Genomic DNA, 15,646 nt, shown 5'->3' with positions numbered 1-15,646 from the left:
TACAGCTTGGCACCAGTGTCGACGCAGAGGTTGCTGAAGTGAAGATGTAAACAACATCAAACTGCCTTAGGGACCCCGGCTCTGAATTTCTTCCTTTCCTGTGGGTGGGTATGGCCACAAGACAGCGGAGGTCTAAAATCAGAGCTTTCCTTCTCCTAGGCGGGCTGCCGTCCAAGGCTGATGAGCCCCACCTGCCCAAAGCAGCTGGTTTTGAGGCGCCAGTGGTCCGCCTTTGCCCCTTCTCTTGTCAGTAGAAACAGTTCCGCCGGGCCTAGTAGCTAAGCCACAGGTGAAGGCCAAGAGTTGGACTTGGTTGTCAGAGGCTGTTAGAGACGCACACCATTTGGAGCACTTTGTAGGTAGTGAGAGCTTATTCCCATTACCACCGCTGGCTATGACAACCCTAGGAACCTACAGACTATTAGGCACATGAATGTGCATGGGATGGAGGGATATGGATTGAGAAGATAGCTAGTTTAATTTGAGATCGTGTTAGACACAGACATTGTGGACTGAGGGGCCTGTTGCTGTACTCTGTTGTTCTCTGTTCTGTGTTAAATATTAACAAATCCAATTTGGCTTCAAGGAATTTAAAAGCCTCTAGATAACTAATTCAGTAACATAACATCTATGCTACTGAAACCTGAAAGGACATGTTTCAGATGATAAAGTGCTTCTCAACACAATCAAGATTTTCCAATCAGCCTTTGAATATTTTGGTGCCCAAATAAGGAACAGTTCCCTTTTTTATCGGGTCTGCAACAGCAGCAAAACATTCCAATGCACGGCAGAGAAACGATATCAATCTGGCCCAAACTAAACAATCCTTAATTGGAAGGAAACAATTTTCCCAGCTGTTTTCAGATGACTCCCTCATTATTTTGTACCACTGGATATTACTGCCATCTGATTCACTTGTGTGGCCAAATATTCCAACCGGCCGGAATACTGATATGGAGCGGGCAGTGATTGACCTGCACTTTCATCCAGATGAGAAGCAAAGCCACAGTGAGCAATTTTAATAAATTGTTTTGTTGGGAAGATAATTTGTTCTTTATAACCTAGAGCTTCTAACCACAGTAATTAACTTCTGTTGCAGTTGTTTTGCGGAACCAGAGCAAATAAGACAGAGAGTGTAGGAGGGCAGCTCATTGAGTCATGCAGTCAAACAGCACAAAAAGGCCATTCAGCCCAGTACATCCATGCTAGCCATCAAGAAAGACTAGCCATGCTAGCCCTTCAAACGTCTGTGCACTGCTACTTGTACATTTTACATTATACAAGATTGCTTTTATATTTATATTTACTGTGTTGTTATGCTTATTATGTTTTTTAATGCCACATCGGATCTGGAGGAACATTTAGCTATTGAGATTCAGTGCAGAATAGGCCATCCCGGCACTTTGTGCCGTGCTGCACAGCAACACACTGATTTAACCCTAGCCTAATCACAGGATTACTTACAATGACTAATTAACCTACCAACCAGTACGTCTTTGGACTGTGGGAGGAAACCAGAGGACCTGGAGGAAACCCACGCGGTTACGGAAAGAACGTACAAATTCTTTACAGGCAGCCGCGGGAATTGAACCATGGTCTCCTGTACTGTCGAGCGTTGTGCTAACCACTACACTACCCTGCTGTCATTCCGCGTTACACCTGTGTACTGAAGAATAATAAACAATTTGAATCTTGAAGTATCTGTACATATGAACCCATTTGCCAGCGCTTCGTCTGTAGGTATGTGGGGACATTCAGGTCTCACTAGTTCCTCCATCCACTGAGGCTGTGCCTTCCAGATTCCAAGCCCTCTCAGGGTGGAAAATAAATTCTTCCTCTGGGCTTCTTACCCCTCTTCCTAAACCTGTGCCCTCTGGTTTTAGACACCTCTACCAAGAGGTAAAGTTTCCTACTGTAACCCTGATAATTTCTAATTCGGGGGTGGGGGTTCATCAGGGCAGTTTTAGGAGGATCAGGGTGGCTGTGGTGGTATCCTGTAACGAGACAGGTAGACAGAGACATGGATACATGAGTCACAGGATATGGGATATACGGATTAGATTAGATTAGATTATGATTATGAGGACACGCAGTCCTCTTTTATTGTCATTTAGTAATGCATGCATTAAGAAATGATACAATGTTCCTCTGGTGTGATATCACAGAATCACAAGACAGACCAAGACTGAAAAACTGACAAAAACCACTTATAACATATAGTTACAACAGTGCAAGCAATACCGTACCTTGATGAAGAACAGGCCATGGGCACGGTAAAAAAAGTTCAAAGTCTCTCGAAAGTCCCATCATCTCACACAGACGGTAGAAGGAAGTAACAAACTTGCCGATGCTGCACCCTGGAAGCACCGGACCACAGTCCGACTCTGAGTTGTCCGAAAACTTCGAGCCTTTGACACCAAGCACCGAGCACCATCTCTGCCAAATGCTTCGACTCCATCCCCGGCCTCCAGCAACAGGCAAAGCCGAGGATTTGGGGCCTTCCCCTCCGGAGCTTCTCGATTGCACCGTAGCAGCGGCAGCGAACCGGGCATTTCAGAAGTTTCTCCAGATGTTCCTCCGTGCTTCTCAGGTCTGTCTCCATCAAATCAGAATTGTGCACGGCCCCTATTTAACAAATACAATATCATTTCACTGGACAGGCCACGCGCATTGCGTCGCGTTGCCATCTTCTCCTCCCTCCTAGGAAAGGTTTTGAAAGGTAGGGACCTAGAGCTGGGAAAGGGGATGAGCTCACATAGAGACCACGGTCGCTATGGATGGGTTGGGCTGGAGGGCCTGTTTCTGTGCTGCATTAATCTACGACTGTCAGACATATTGAGGCAAATCTGAGGAGGTGTGGCATCCGTATGTGTCCCAAAGTATGGGGGCAGTTCTGAGGGGTGTCGGGTCAGTGCTCAGGACATGCTGACTGCTGCCTCTCAGTTGTCCAAGTTGTGAAGCTGACAGTTCCCTTCCTCTTTATATTGAGACATGTTAAGGGTTCACATTCTTCTCTGGCTGTAGGAACAAGCACAAAATTCAAATTTCAAAGCAGGGATTGCCGGTGGGGTGTGGTGGGAGGGTTGTTTGTGATGGGGTTGGGTGCAAGAGTTGGGATGGTTGCTGGTATGATTGGGTGGTGGGTTGTTTGTGAAGGGGGTTGGTCAGATTGGGTAGTGGGTAGGACAGTTGGATAAGTTGTTGGTGATAGGAGCTGGTGGGGTTGGGTGGGAGCTTTGAGTGGAATGTTGGTGATGGGGTTTAGGAGATTGAGTGGGACAACTGGATGTGTTGTTGGTGACGAGGCTGGTGGAGTTGGGTGGGAGCATTGAATAGGTTGTTGGCGATGGGGACGAGGAGATTGAGTGGGACAGTTGGATGGGTTGGTGATGAGGCTGGTGGAGGTGGGGGGGAGGATTAGGATCGAATGAGAGAGTTGGTGTGGGGATTGTGACTAGGGTGCAGTGTATCCTTGTATGTGTGAATGAACGTTTTCACAGTATTATGTTAGTGTACGTACAAATAAATAAGACCGATTATTTCATGGGATATAAATGCAGAAGAATATAGTTCAGAAAATTAAAGCTCCTTAGATTTGAAAAAGAGCTCATCAATTTGTATTAAGAGAATTCACTAAACCTCTGCTTTCTTTCACTCCCTCTTGGTAATTTCCAGCACGGCAGTAGGCCATTCAAACATGCTGCTCAGAAATTGGGCCTTGGCGTTAACCCTGCTTCCCCAGGCTCCAATGTACTTCAAGAAAGGGAAGCTGGGTGCAAAGGGAGTCAGAGTGGTGGACAGGAAAAGGGAGAAGTGAGAGAAATGGAAGTTAGGAAAATCGTATTCATGATATTCTGCCAAACAGTTTCTTGTTTTCACCCAGCACACACACACACTTTCACTTGTTATCTCATGCACACACACTGGCTGCTTTCTCACGCAGCCACAAAGGCATTGACACAACTGCAGATTTCAAAGTAAACATCCTATATCATACAGTGGTGCTAGAAAGATAGTGAACCCTTTAGAATTTTCTCTGTTTCTGCATAAATATGACCTAAAATGTAAGTCCTAAAACTAGATAAAGAGAACCGAATTAAATGAATAACACAAAAACATTATACTTACTCATTTATTTATTGAGAAAAATTATCCAATATTACACGTATTTGCTGGAAAATGTGTGTGAACCTTTGTTTTTAGTAACTGCTGTGACCCCCTTGAACAGCAGTAGCTTCAACCAAACATTTCCAGTAACTGTTGATCGGTCCTGCACATTGGCTTGGAGGAATTCGGGACAATTCCTCTATTCAAAACTGTTTCAGTTCACCAGTATTTCTGGGATATGTTGCATGAACAGCCCTCTTCAGGTCATGCCACAGCATCTCAATTGGGTCAAGGTCTGGATTCTGACTTGGCCATTCCAAGACATGAATTTTCTTCTTTTTAAACCATTCTGGTGTTGATTTACTCTTGTGTTTCTGATCATTGTCTTGTTGCATCATTCAACTTCTATTAAGCTTCAGGTGATGGACCACTACCCTGACATTCTTCTGTAAAATGTCTTGATACAATTCTGAATTCATTGTTCCCTCAACAATTGCAAGCTGTCCAGGCCCTGTGACAGCAAAGCAGCCCCAAACCATGATGCTCCTTCCACCATGCTTCACAGTTGGGATGAGGTTTTGGTGTTGGTGTGCAGTGCCCTTTTCCCTCCAAATGTAACAGTGTGCATTTCTGCCAAAAAGTTCAACTTTTGTCTCATCTATCCAGAGAACATTGTCCCAGAAGCACTGTGAAATATCCAGATGGTCTTTGCAAACTTGAGACGTGTGGCAATTTTTTTGTTGGAGAGCAGTGGTTTCCTCCATGGTGACCTTCTGTGAACACCATTCTTGTTCAGTGCTTTTCTTATGATGGACACATGAACAGAGACTTTAGCAAGTTCTAGAGATTTCTACAGGTCTTTTGCTGTTACCCATGGGTTCTTTTTCACCTCCTTCAGCATTACACGTTGTGCTCTTGGTGTGATCTTTGCAGGACGCCCACTCCTAGGGAGAGTAGCAACAGTCCATTTGGAGATAGTTTCTCTAACTGTGGACTGAAGAACACTCAGGTCTTTAAAAATGTTTTTGTTGCCTTTTCCAGCTTCATGCATCTCTATGATACTTCTTCTAAGGTCCTCTGAAAGTTGTTTTGATCAAGGCATGGTGCACATACACAGATCTTTCTTGAGAACAGCATGGTCTGTCAGCAAACTGACTTTGTGTGTCTTTTTATAGGGCAGGGCACCTCTACAACCCACACCTCCGTCTAAGCACATTGATTGGAACACCTGACTCCAAATAGCTTTTGTAGAAGCCAGTAGCCCAGAGGCTTTGAACCCTGAATGATCATTTAAATGGTGTTCTCAGTATTGATGAGAAGAAGTACAATTGTTTGCGCGTTATTAGTTTAGGCAGATTGCATTTGTCTATTATTGTGACCTAGATGAAGATCAGACCATATTTTATGAGTAATTGATGCAGAAAACTAGGTAACTGCAAAGCGTTTACAAATTTGCAATTTGTCCTGTTGCACTCACCTCAATAATAAGCAAATGCTTTAATGCTTTGAGAGACTGGTCAAGGATTACATCTGCAGCTTGCTACCACCCAAACTGGACCTCCTACATTATTTGCCTACCGACACAACTAATTGACAGAGTATGCAATAGCCACTGCTCTACATACCGTCCTTACACATCCGGAGAAGAAGGATGCTTATGTGCGAATGCTGTTCTTGGACAACAGTTCAGCATTCAACATCATAGTTCCATCCAGGCTCGACAAGAAGCTCAGAGATCTCGGCCTTCACCCTGCCTTGTGCAGCTGGATCCTGGACTTCCTGTCAGATCACCGGCTTCCTCACCTCTGCCCCTTCTGACTCTCAACACAGGAGCCCCTCAGGGCTGCATACTAAGTCCCCTCCTTTACACCCTGTATACCCATGACTGTATCGCCAGCCACAGCTCTAATCTAATTAAGTTTGCAGACAACCCTACATTGATTGGCCTTATCTCAGACAATAACGAGGTTGCCTACAGGGAAGAAGTTATCTCTCTGACACAGTGGTGTCAAAAAAACACCCTCAATGTCGCAAATACCAGGAGCTGATTGTGGATTACAGGAGGAATGGAAGTGGGTTAACCCCTACTGACATCAATGGATCTGGCTGCATCACTGCCTGGTATGGGAACTGTACCTCCCTTAACCGTAGGACTCTGCAGAGAGTGGTGCGGACAGCCCAGCGCATTTGTAGTTGTGAACTTCCCATGATTCAGGACATTTACAAAGGCAGGTGCGTAAAAAGGGCCCAAAGGATCATTGGGGACCTGAGTCACCCCAACCACAATCTATTCCAATTGCTACCATCCAGGAAATGGTATCGCAGCATAAAAGCCAGGACCAACAGGCTCCAGGACAGCTTCTTCCACCAGGCCATCAGACTGATTAACTCACGCTGATTTGAGTGTACTTTATGTTACATTGACTGTTCTATTTATTATGAATTATTATAAATTACTATGATTGCACATTGCACATTTAGATGGAGACACAATGTAATCATTTTTACTCCTCATGTATGTGAAGGATGTAAGAAATAAAGTCAATTCAATTCAAATTCAATTTTTTTCTTGAAACTATTATGTATTTTAGTTGGTTGTTTGCTGATTATTTGTGAAATCCCATTTCAAGCTTTAGGTTCTTTGTTAGTCAGGGCATCAAAGGTTACTGGGAGAAGGCGGGAGAATGAGGTTGAGAGGGAAAATAAATCAGCCATGATCGAATGATGGAGCAGATTCAATGGGCTGAATGTCCCAATTCTGTTCTTACGGTCTTAATAAATTTCAAAATAAAACCCTGATGAAAGATATTCAGTGAAGGAGAGCTATTTTTTGAGGCTGTAAATTTAAGTTAAATAGAAATAATAGGGTTTCAGCCCAAAACGTTGACTGTTTGTTCCTCTACGTAGATGCTGCCTGACCTGCTGAATTCCTCCAGCCTTTCGTGCGTGTTGTCCTGAATTTCCAGCATCTGCAGAATCTCTCGCATTTATAAATTACTAATATATTTTTTTACAAAAAGGTCCTGTCAAATAACCTTATTTAATTAACTGTACCTGCACAGCAGAGCATTGCGAAGTAAGAGTCTGGCAATTTGTTCAGCAGTGTAGACATGAGAGCTTCATCTAATCTCATTTGAGTGATTTTTCAAAGAAAGGCGATCGTTGATGTGACGCCTGTAACATACTGTACAAGCAATTCATTGACTTCTAATTGGCTTGCTAATTTACAACCCGCTACAGTTTTCTGGATCCCCACAGGGTGTGCTCAAGTGGAACTTTTAACAGACCAAACCAGTTTTAACAGTGAAGTGCCAGGTTTGCTTTCCAGATTATCCACAGACATGCCCGAGACGTATGCTTGCAATTTTGTTTACAGAATTTGATGTTTCGGTCTGCGAATTGAATATAACCTTTATTTCACGGCACCTTTGAATCTCAAAGCAATAAGTGAGAATTTCTGTGTTTTCACCCATTCTTGTCGATGCAATAAATCACTTCAATGCTCAAAGTCAATGAATGTGATGGTCATCTGTGCTTCCCAGAATCTATAAACAAAAGAGATTGTGCAAGTGACACACGCAGAATGCTGGAGGAACTCAGCAGGCCAGGCAGCGTCTATGGAAAAAAGTACAGTCAATGTTTCAGGCCAAGATCCTTTGGCAGGTCTTTCAGAACTGCCGCTCACTGGATGTATATGTTTTTTTTTGCACTATTTTCTGTAAACTCTAGAGACTGTTGTGTGTGAAAATCCCAGGAGATCAGTAGTATCTGAATTACTCAAACTACCCCATCTGACAACAATAATCATTCCAGGGTCAAACTCACTTAGATCACATTTCTTCCCCATTCTGATGTTTGGTCTGAACAAAACAACTGAGCCTCTTGACCATGTCTGCATGCTTTTACACACTGAGTTGCTGTCACATGATTGGCTGATGGGATATTTGCATTAATGAGCAGGTGTAGCTAATAAAGTGGCCTCTGAATTTCAAAATAAACTTGCACTACTACAGTTGCAAAAACAACTATCTTGTTATTGTGCCTGTTCAGAAGCTTGTAATCTCAATCTATTATTTAAAATGCACCTTCCAGAATAAAATCATAATTTTCCTCAGATTAACCAATTCAGAAATTGCTTCTCACCAAAATCTAGACATAGTTAATATTTCAAACACCACTTCAATAGATGTGTTAGGTTAGTCTCCAGCTGAAGCAAGAGAGAGTGGAAATCAGACCTTCATGATCCATTACTATTTCCTTTGAACTAGTGTTTATATTTAACAGATTTACTGCCTTTGGGAATTTTGTAGTGGAATCGTGTTCTTGTGTCCACAGTCACTTCACTTGGAGTGCAATACAGGGAACTTGTGGGCTAATTAATGGACTGAGAATCCCCAGTATGAGAGGTCTTCTGCCATGGCATCAACCACCTGAATTTATTAGACAAGTTCCCAGAGGCCATTCCACCAGGAGCAGGTGCTACCCACCATAAATTGGCAACTTAGTACAGAAAGCCAGACTTCTGGTCAAATGGCAGAAAATTTCACGAGCAAGGAGGTGGATTTACTGTAAAGATTAATCTCTTAATACTTAACTATATTTCTTTTTCACTCTCCCAATCTTAAACTAGCACTGGTTCTCCTCCCCCTTTTCTTTATTCCATGGCCTTCTGTCCTCTCGTATCAGATTCCCCCTTTATCTCTTTCACCAATTGACTTCCCAGCTCTTTACTTCACCCCCTTCCCCACTCCCAGTTTCACCTATCACCTACCATCTTATACTTCTTCCTCTCCTACCCCACCTTCTTACTCTGACTTCTCATCTCTTTTTCCAGTCCTGATGAAGGGATTTGGCCCAGAATGTCGACTATTTACTCTTCTCTGTAGATGCTGCCTGGCCTGCGGAGTTGCTCCAGCATTCTGTGTGTGTTGTGTTTATCATTGTGCACAGGGAAGTCTGTGAATCTGAGCGTATGGGACCAAGGACTGGCGGCCCAGAGGAGGCCTGCCCTGTGTTTAGAAGCCTGTCTGGATGCCTGAGAGGGTGAGTGGTTGGGAGGAGGGGCTTGCTTTGCTACTGTTGTTGCCGCTGCCGACCATTGTGGGCAAGCTGTGTTAGTGCCAGAACGTGTGGCGACACTTGTGGGCTGCCTTGGGTGTGTTCGTTGTTCACCGTATGTTTCAAGGTGTGGTGCTGTGCAAAATTCTGAGGTACACATATATATTGAGGGTACCTACGACTCTTGTACAGTGCCGTGTTTGTCAGTGGAGCAGAGAGTGAGTCTGTAAATCTGGCAGGAGCAAGGGATGTTGGGAGTGGCAAGGGTGGATCGCCATGGGGGGGGTGTGGGCCAGGTGGATCGTCACGGGGGCGGTGTGGGATGGGTGGATCACCGTGGGAGGGGTGTGGGACGGGTGGATCACCGCGGGAGGAGTGTGGGATGGGTGGATCGCCATGGGAGGGGTGTGGGATGGGTGGATCGCCGTGGGAGGGGTGTGGGACAGGTGGATCGCCGCGGGAGGGGTGTGGGATGGGTGGATCGCCACGGGAGGGGTGTGGGACAGGTGGATCGCCGTGGGAGGGGTGTGGGACGGGTGGATCGCCATGGGGGGTGTGGGATGGGTGGATCGCCATGGGAGGGGTGTGGAATGGGTGCATCGCCGTGGGAGGGGTGTGGGATGGCTGGATCGCCGTGGGAGGGGTGTGGGATGGGTGGATCGCCACGGGAGGGGTGTGGGATGGGTGGATCGCCACGGGGGGGTTGTGGGATGGCTGGATCGCCGTGGGAGGGGTGTGGGACGGGTGGATCGCCGTGGGAGGGGTGTGGGACAGGTGGATCGCCACGGGGGGGTGTGGGATGGGTGGATCGCCGTGGGAGGGGTGTGGGATGGGTGGATTGCCATGGGAGGGGTGTAGAATGGGTGCATCGCCGTGGGACAGGTGTGGAATGGGTGCATCGCTGTGGGAGGGGTGTGGGATGGCTGGATCGCCGTGGGAGGGGTGTGGGATGGGTGGATCGCCACGGGAGGGGTGTGGGATGGGTGGATCGCCACGGGAGGGGTGTGGGATGGGTGGATCGCCACGGGGGGGGTGTGGGACGGGTGGATCGCCGTGGGAGGGGTGTGGGATGGCTGGATCACCGTGGGAGGGGTGTGGGATGGGTGGATCGCCATGGGAGGGGTGTGGAATGGGTGCATCGCCGTGGGAGGGGTGTGGGATGGCTGGATCGCCGTGGGAGGGGTGTGGGATGGGTGCATCACCGTGGGAGGGGTGTGGGATGGGTGGATCGCCACGGGAGGGGTGTGGGACAGGTGGATCGCCATGGGGGGGTGTGGGATGGGTGGATCGCCACGGGGGGGTGTGGGATGGGTGGATCGCCGTGGGAGGGGTGTGGAACGGGTGGATCATCATGGGAGGGGTGTGGGACGGGTGGATCACTGTGGGAGGGGTGTGGGACGGGTGGATCGCCGCGGGAGGGGTGTGGGACGGGTGGATCGCCGCGGGAGGGGTATGGGATGAGTGGATCACCATAGGAGGGGTGTGGGACGGGTGGATCATCGCGGGAGGGGTGTGGGCTGGGTGGATCATCGCGGGAGGGGTGTGGGACGGGTGGATCGCCGCGGGAGGGGTGTGGGACGGGTGGATCATCGCGGGAGGGGTGTGGGACGGGTGGATCGCCGCGGGAGGGGTGTGGGACGGGTGGATCGCCGTGGGAGGGGTGTGGGACGGGTGAATCATCGCCGGAGGGGTGTGGGATGGGTGGATCACCGCGGGAGGGGTGTGGGACGGGTGGATCGCCGCGGGAGGGGTATGGGATGAGTGGATCACCATAGGAGGGGTGTGGGACGGGTGGATCATCGCGGGAGGGGTGTGGGATGGGTGGATCATCGCGGGAGGGGTGTGGGACGGGTGGATCGCCGCGGGAGGGGTGTGGGACGGGTGAATCATCGCCGGAGGGGTGTGGGACAGGTGGATCGCCGTGGGAGGGGTGTGGGACGGGTGAATCATCGCCGGAGGGGTGTGGGATGGGTGGATCACCGTGGGAGGGGTGTGGGACGGGTGGATCTCCGCGGGAGGGGTGTGGGACAGGTGGATTGCCGCGGGAGGGGTGTGGGACGGGTGGATCGCCGTGAGAGGGGTGTGGGACGGGTGGCAGAGAAGGAGTGCCACAGCAGGGGGTGGTTCGGGTGAAGACACACCCAGCCGCAAGACCAGCAAGATCATTTGATTCCAAACAATTGGTTTATTGATGAATACAGAATGTCTCTCTGGTGCTTCCTGCTCCCTCCCCTCTCCCTTCCCCTTCTCCCAATCATGATTTCCCTCTCCCTGCCCCCTTCCTACTCTCAGTCCACGATAGAGACCCAGATCAGAATCAGGTTTATCATCACTCACATATGTCATGACTTTTTTTGTGGCAGCAGTACAGTGTAATACATAAAATTACTATGGTACTGTGCAAAATTCTTAGGCACCCTAGCTATGTATATGTGTCTAAGACTTTTGCACAGTACTGTACATGTGATAAATAAATCTGAATCTGAATCCGGTCTATATTTATATTAAATTGTCATGTTTGACTTGTATGATGCTGCAAAGGGTTAATTTTCATGGCGTTGACATCCTGTGTACGTTAACAATGTGGTGCCCAGGTGAAGATTTCTACTGACCAGCCTTTCTCAACCTTTTTGCCCTGGAGGAACCCTTGAAATAATTTTCAGGTCTCAGGGGAACCTCTGTGTACAAAATATTATATCTACAGCTCACAGTACGTTAGCATGATCAGTAAGCCCTAGATATATGATAACTCAAAAATAACTGTCAATACTCTTTTGAGTAGAGCCAACCTTCCTTGAAAAAAACGGGTAGTTAAGCTTAGCTTACAGTTCTCAAAATTAATCTCTTTCCTTCCCTTTCATAGATTTAAAAAACTCATAAGGCAAACATAATACGCATCTGTCAAATAACTGGCTTAAGCCAAAATGGGATTTGATTTTTCTAAAGGTAGGCTCAGTAAATTTAATTTAAATAAAGGTTGTAAATTAATTTTAATTAATGTTACTTACAACATGAATGTTATTGACAATGTTGAAGCAGTGTGTTGTGACAATGTCAGAATTTTGTTTTACAGGAGAAACGAAGCCTGTCATGGAGCCAGCCATTGATGGGGCACCATCAGTACAGATGCTACAGAGTTCCTCCACAGCAGACCTTTTGTTTTCAGATATGAAGACAAAACATTAAATATATCTTGGCCTTTGCTTGTTTCGGGGAGCTCTTTGCAACAGAAAAAGTTTTCTTGAATTTCATCATCATTTACAAATCTGACAAATGCTCCAACATGACATTTATTGGTGAAATCTGTTGACTCATCGACCTGGATAGAGAAGCTGTCATTTTTCAGTTTATCACACAAAACTAAACCTCTTCAGCATCTTGTGACATGTCAGCAACACGTTGACTTATCATACAAATTGAGAGTGAAACCTTTTCAATTTCTTGTATTGCATCTTGTCCAAGCATTTTACCCACTATAATTTTACATGCTGGCATCATTAGGTTCTTGCCAACTGTGTGACTTTTCCTTTTCTGGATCATAACTTCTGCTATTAAATAACTTGTTTCCTGAGCCTTTTTACTAGGACTTTATTAACAAAAGCTTTAATCTGTTTGTTTTGAGATTCCAATAGCCACAGACGAGGCACAATGAAATAGGACAACTCGGATCAACAGTTTATGTAAAACCCATTGTAAAGACGGATCTGTGTGTGTCTGTTGTTGCATAATAAATAACTAAATGAGAAAACCACAGAAAATACAAAAACTACACGGTTCACTTCTAACCTACACAATCCACCTTTTGCCATGAGTACAAGCAGCAGGCCAGCAGCTGAGTCACGGTGCGTAAAAAAAATCCCTCTTTAGAATGAATATTTCCCTCCAATTTTCTCCAACACAGTAGAGTCTGTTCACTCCCATAGGCCAGTCGGTGACGTGTAAGGGAAAGTTGGGAGGTAATTCAGGAGGGAGAGGCTGACATCACAGCCCAAGCTGGGCAAGGTTATTCGATGTTCAGAAAACACACTTCATGTTCCTCATCAGCCTGCCGTCCTCCCCTCCGTGCACTCACTAATTATCGACAGCCTCCCCTATCTCGCATCAAAAACTGAAAATGGACTCAGCCAAATAAACATACTGTGCTGTGAGACTTCTAATGAGATTGCTAATGGGGCTGCTTGGTCATTGCCCACCACTGGTTAGCATCACGCAATGAGTGAGGTTCAAAAAAATCATGTTTATCTTTTTTTAATCATGATCTTTTGTGTGTGTTGCAAAAGGCAAGCTTTATTTGTCACAGGTACATCAAAACATTCATTGAGATGCATTGTTTGCATCGACGACCAACCCAATCCGAGAAAGTACTGGGGGCAGCCCACAAGTGTCGCCATGCTTCCAGCACCAACGTAGCGTGCCCACGACATACCAACGTAGCATGCCCACGATGTACCAACATAGTGTGCCCATGACGTACCAACGTAGCATGCCCATGATGTACCAACATAGTGTGCCCATGACGTACCAACGTAGTGTGCTCACAACGTACCAACGTAGCGTGCCCACGATGTACCAACGTAGTGTGCCCATGATGTACCAACGTAGCGTGCCCACAATGTACCAATGTAGCGTGCCCACGACGTACCAATGTAGCATACCCACGATGTACCAATGTAGCATGCCCACAATGTACTAACGTAGCATGCCCACGATGCACTAACGTAGCATGCCCACGACATACCAACGTAGCATGCCCACAACATACCAATGTAACATGCCCTCTATGTACCAATGTAGCGTGCCCACGACGTATTAACCTTAACCGGTATGTCTTTGGAATGTGGGAGGAAGTCCAGGCGGCCATGGGGAGAACGTACAGACTCCTACCAGGGAGCGACAGGAATTGAAAACCCTAATCACTGGCACCATCAGGCATTGCGTTAACTGATATGCTGCTCTACCGCTCTGTATCCTACTGAGACCAGGACTCAACGCTGGGGACGTGGGCCTAGGAGTCAGCACTGGAGTTGGCCCACCTGTGCGTCGGTGGACTTGGAGGTAGTTGCAGAGATGGAGCTGGCGATGTTTGCGCGTGGTGTGAGCACATGGTGGGGGTGGGGGGGAGGTGGAATGAGATGAGACTTGATAGAGGTGTCCATCATGATAAGAGGCATAGATTGAGTGGACAGCCAGAGGCTTATTCCCAAGGCAGGAATGGCTAATACAAGGGGACATCATTTTAAGGTGATTGGAGGTATTGGGTGGGGGCGGAGGGTGATGTCAGGGGTAAGGTTTTTTCACACAGAGAGGGGAGGGTGCATGAAACATGCAGCCAGGGGAGGAGGTAAAGGCAGATACATTACGGGCATTTAAGAAACTCTTAGCTAGTTATACGGATGAGAAAAAATGGAGGGTTATGTAGGAGGGAAGGTTAGACTGATCTTAGAGCAGGTTATAAGTCTGGCACAATATCGTGGGCCAAAGACTCTGTGGGGTCCTGTATTGTTCTCTGTTCTAAGTTGTGAAAAAAACACTGTGAATTTGGGGAGCTCTACCTCTATGGTGGGGGAAGGAAGGAATAACTAGGCAGACGTAACCAGCTCTGTAAAGTGTACAGGCAGTGACCAATGTACACTCACAAAATACTCTGCAGATGCTGGGGTCAAAGCAACACTGACAACACGCTGGAGGAACTCAGCAGGTCGGGCAGCATCTGTGGAAACAATCAGTCAACATTTCGGGCCAGAACCCTTCGTCAGGACTGAAGAGGGAAGGGGCAGAGGCCCTATAAAGAAAGTGGGGGGAGGGTGGGAAGGAGAAGGCTGGTAGGTTCCAGGTGAAAAACCAGTAAGGGGAAAGATAAAGGGGTGGGGGAGGGGAGGCAGGGAGGTGATAGGCAGGAAAGGTGAAGAAGGAATAGGGGAAAGTACGATGGGTAGTAGAAGGAGGCGGAATCATGAGGGAGGTGATAGGCAGCTGGGGGAGGGGCAGAGTATAATAGGGAGAGGGAGGGAATTACTGGAAGTTGGAGAATTCTATGTTCATACCAAGGGGCTGGAGGCTACCTAGACTCTGACCCCAGGACAGGCCGTCTTTGGCCTCAGCCTTCGGGGCCTTCGACTTCCCCAGCGGACGCGCAGAGCTTCGGTCCCAGTTCCTTGACTTCCTGAATTCTGATTGTGTTTCTCCGTGACGCAGCTGTTTATTTCCAGCAATTACAGGAAAAATGATCAACCATTAATAATAATGAATTCAACAATATAATAATAATTCCAGTAATTGAAAATCATTTTGAATGGCTTATGGATATCAGATATATTCCACTGACATTGTAAACGCTGTGTTAAAGAAAGCAACATGACTGTATCTTTACAACCCATTTCAAAGCACCTTTCCCAGTGGAGTCATTGTAATCTATCATGATGGATCCTCACATCTCGGATAATGAACAGCATGCTATAAAATGTAGCTTCAATAAGCAAGC

The 15,646-nt window shown here is 47.0% G+C and overlaps 1 long non-coding RNA gene across 1 annotated transcript in view; it reads left to right on the top strand.

The window, feature by feature from the left end:
* The first annotated feature begins 889 nt into the window (after nucleotides 1–889).
* Nucleotides 890–15,646, top strand: part of LOC134359794 (uncharacterized) — an 82,642-nt gene continuing 67,885 nt past the window's right edge. The window contains exon 1 of the long non-coding RNA XR_010021205.1: nucleotides 890–1,008. This is a non-coding gene — a long non-coding RNA (uncharacterized LOC134359794). The remainder of the gene's footprint in view (nucleotides 1,009–15,646) is intronic.

This window comes from Mobula hypostoma, chromosome 21, assembly GCF_963921235.1.
Source record: "Mobula hypostoma chromosome 21, sMobHyp1.1, whole genome shotgun sequence".
NCBI classification, from domain to species: Eukaryota; Metazoa; Chordata; class Chondrichthyes; order Myliobatiformes; family Myliobatidae; genus Mobula; species Mobula hypostoma.
Note: the sequence above shows the minus strand (reverse complement) of the source record. Positions and strands in the feature narration are given on the sequence as shown.